A 4,465-nucleotide genomic window follows, 5' to 3' on the forward strand; every position below is an offset into this window, starting at 1 on the left:
CAAAATTCGAATCCCGCGAGATCCGCGAAGAGCAGAATAACCTGTCAGACTGAAGACAAACAACCTCTACATCATCATTCGGAATTTTACCATGAAATTTCACTCGACAACAACAAAGAATGGACCAAGGCGATTGAGAAAGGAGTCGACGTCGTCACCTCAACTCATTGTTCCAGGACAAGCCATATTCATAGCACAAAGAGTGGGTCGGAAGTGTTCTCAACCCCTTCCTCACTCAAACCCTGATCCATTCGGGGGCTAATGATGAAGCTATGTACCTAGGGTAGGGTCATGGACCAGTCCAACATACTCTCCCCAAGGACATCTCTACAAAGAATCAGAAGCATTCGAAGAGAAACCATCATCCACTCGACCGTGGAGATGCGCTCACTCGACCACCTTGAAGACACTCGACCACCAGAAGATGAGGAACCCTCCACTCTGCAACGGTCAGGACTTAAACCATAGCATTATGAGCATTTATGACACTTTACTATAGACGTTACCAGTAACGCCTTTCCTTTATGAGCATTGAACCCTGTGTAACGGAGGGGGCTGGGGTCCTGGCGCACTCTATATAAGCCACCCCCCTCCTCTGGGACAAGGGTTCACATCTTTTTGTAAACTCACACACACACATATAATCCAGTCGACCGCCTCAGGGCACCGAGACGTAGGGCTGTTACTTCCTCTGAGAAGGGCCTGAACTCGTAAACTCATGCGTACAACTCCTCCATAGCTAGGATCTTGCCTCCTCATACTTACCCCCCCATTCTACCGTCAGTCTTAGATCCACGACAGCGCCCCCCTCCCTTTCCTTCTCCCTCTCTCCCTCTCCTTCCTTCCCCCTCTCTTCCCTTGTTGAAAACCTACTAGGAATAGGATTCCTATTCCTAGTCGGAATCCTACTTGCGGGCGCGCCCCATGAGGGCCGGCCGGCCTCCCCCTTGCTCCTTTATATACGGGGGCACGGGGCACCCTAGGTGCTACCTCTTGAGCACTGCGTTGGATTTCCCCGAAGAGGAAGGGATGATGCAGCAAAGTAGCGTAAGTATTTCCCTTAGTTTTTGAGAACCAAGGTATCAATCCAGTAGGGGGCTACGCTCGAGTCCCTCGTACCTACACAAAAACAATAGCTCAACGCAACCAACGCGCTTAGGAGTTGTCAATCCCTTCATGGTCACTTACGAAAGTGAGATCTGATAGAGATGATAAATAATATTTTTGGTATTTTTGGTATAGAGATGCAAAGTAAATAAAGTAAAAGCAAAATAAAACCAAAGCAATAATAAAGTGCTGGAGATTGATATGATGAGAAAGAGACCCGGGGGCCATAGGTTTCACTAGTGGCTGCTACGTCTTGAGCTTGCGTTGGTTTTCCCCGAACAGGAAGGGATGATGCATCATAGTAGCGTAAGTATTTCCCTCAGTTTTTGAGAACCAAGGTATCAATCCAGTAGGAGCTGTAACACCCCGGATGTAACTTTCCCTATTTGTACTCCAACTCTTGTCGTTTCCGGCATTAAGTTATATTTATTTCCTCGGGTTCGGGTCCTTGTCTCTGTGTGTTGTTTTCATTGTCATGCATCTCATATCATGTCATCATGTGCATTGCATTTGCATACGTGTTCATCTCATGCATTCGAGCATTTTCCCCGTTGTCCGTTTTGCATTCCGGTGCTTCGTTCTCCTCCGGTGGCCATTTCTAGCTTTCTTTCGTGTGTGGGGATTAAACATTTCCGGATTGGACCGGGACTTGCCAAGCGGCCTTGGTTTACTACCGGTAGACCGCCTGTCAAGTTTTGTACCATTTGTACTTCGTTTGATACTCCAACGGTTAACCGAGGGACCAAAAAGGCCTCATGTGTGTTGCAGCCCAACACCCCTCCAATTTGGCCCAAAACCCACCTAACTCTGCTCCATGTCCTAGAGCGTTCGATCATGATCGCGTGGCCGAAAACCGCACCTCATTTGGACTCTCCTAGCTCCCTCTATGCCTATAAATAGACCCCTCCGTTTTCGGATCTTCTTCCTCCCCGAAACCCTAAAACTGCACCTCCTGCCGACAGACACGTCCGATTCGGGCCGGACGTGTCCGCCACCGCCAGCCGCCGCCACGTGTCCCTGCCCCGTTGGCTGCGCCTGCCGTCCCCGCCGCCAGCCCGCGGAGGCCCAGGTCGGGCCCTCCACCGCTCCCTCCCGGGCCGAGGCGCTCGCCCGCACGCGCCGCCGTCTCCTTCCTCCCGCCGCCTCGAGCCACCTCGCCGGCGGCCGCCACCTCGCTGGCAACCCCGCCACGCTCCCCGCGCCGCCTCCTGCCGCCCGCCTCGCTCCGGCGCCGCCAACCGCCTCCCTCGCCGCGCCCTCCGCCGCCACGCGAGATCCGGCCGCGGGAGGCCCGAGCCCCGCCGGATCCGACGCCCGCCGAGCTCGCCGGCGACCTCCCTCCGGCCGCCGTCGTCCTCTCCGGTGAGGTCCGGTGGATCGGGACGAGATCCACCGGGATCTCATCCAAACGCAGCCCCGCGCCGCCCGGATCCCTCCGTCCCGGGATATCCTCGTCCCATTGACTTTCTGCACAGGGTATAAATTTCGTCTAAGTCCCAGAATTCCTGATCCAAGTTGCTCTGTTCGAGGCCCCGTAACTTTGCATCCGTAGCTCCGATTCATGCATATAGCATATAAAAATGTTCACATCAGAGAGTACATCATTTCATCCCATTGCATCATTTTCATTAGAGTTCATCCTGATGCCCGAAATGCTGTTAGGAGAGGGCTACTTGAGTTAATTGTCAGATCTGTTACTCCGTTTAGCACTTTTGTCATTTTTGCCATGATTAAAGTGTGCATGCTATGCCCGTGAGTTCTTCATATGTTTTGTTAAGGGTTTTGTCATCTATCCAGAGGTGCAACCCATGTATTTTTAGGATGTGTGTGGTGACTTGTGCAAGCTTGCAAAGTGGTGCACTTGCTAATTCTGTTTTCAGGGACTTAGTGATTTCACCAAGTCCTGGGATTGTTTATCTCATGATGCCATATGTTCTTGTTGTTTCCTAGTGATCCGTGCCTCTTTTGAGGATGATCAGTAAGGGAGTTTTGTTAATCTTGTAGTGCTCTATCCATCCATGGCTTTGTTTGCAATTATGGAGCACCGTAGCTTGAGTCAATCGAGCTCTACTTTTGCTTCGTTGCGAATCTGGGCAGATCGTCAACTTGTTTGCGATTTTGCCGATGTTATTGTAGTTGATCCGTGCATGCTATGCCATTGTTCTTGCCATGTCTAGCTTGTATTTTGTGCCTTCTTTATGGGTGTATGCTTGTCTTGCCATGACTTGCACCGTGGTGAGTGCATCGAGCTCGTAAACATGCCTTCGTGAGTTATGTTTCAGCATGTCCCAGTTTTTCTCTGTCTGAAACTGATTATGTTTTTGCTATGTTTGTGTGCTTGTTACACTACAGGAATCAGCTACTTTGCCGTCCGCCACGGCGGACGGCAAAGGCATGAACGGCGGACGGCAAAAGGCTCCGGCAATGTACGCTTCGGTAAACAGCTACTTTGCCGTCTGCTACTGATGGCAAAGTCTTTGTCGTCCGCCGCAGACGGCAAAGAGAGCTCGGCAGACGGAAAAGAAGGCGGACGGCAATAATTGCGCTATCAGTCCGTTAAGTGGCTAACGGCAGGCCTTTGTCGTCCGCCGCTGACGGCAAACTTTCTAGTGTCTTTGCCGTCCGCCGTGTGATGTCATCTACACGTCACTACATGGCATGTTCTTTGCCGTCTGCCACTGATGGCAAAGTCTTTGTCGTCTGCCACTGTAGGCAAACTGGCCAAATGGGTCAGCTCCCAGGAAGCACAGCTGGATGCCACGTGTCTTCTTTGCCGTCCGCGGCAGACGGCAAAGAGCTCGTTGCCGTCGGTGGCAGACGGCAAAGAGCCTGCATATTGGCTCTTTTATCTGTTTTTTATTAAATCCAACAATTTTCATCACAAATATAGATGACATATATAGATATATTTCAAAAGGCCATTACAGAGCAAACATATAAGATATCCAACCATATATATTACATGCATCCAACACATAACTTCATCATAGTTCCATCATACATAACAAGTTCAACATAGAGGCATCCAACCATATATATTACAATAGTTTCATCCAACGATACATGCATAGTTCAACGATACAAAAAGAAACAGAGAAAGGGATAAGGAGCACTCCATCTATGCAAGCTTTCGTCAAGTGAATGAACTCTGCAAAATGAAAAATAAGAAAGTTAGAACAAGAAGAGTAGAACAAGAAGAAGACTAGAACAAGAAGAGTAGAACAAGAAGAAGACTAGAACAAGAAGAGTATGTCATTTATGAGCTAACTTACGTGAAATGGATCATATATGAGCTAACTAAGTTTAAATGGGTCGTTTATGAGCTAGCTAAGGTGAAATGGATCATTTATGAGCTAAC

Source organism: Triticum urartu, chromosome 2 (assembly GCF_003073215.2).
Source record: "Triticum urartu cultivar G1812 chromosome 2, Tu2.1, whole genome shotgun sequence".
NCBI lineage: Eukaryota > Viridiplantae > Streptophyta > Magnoliopsida > Poales > Poaceae > Triticum > Triticum urartu.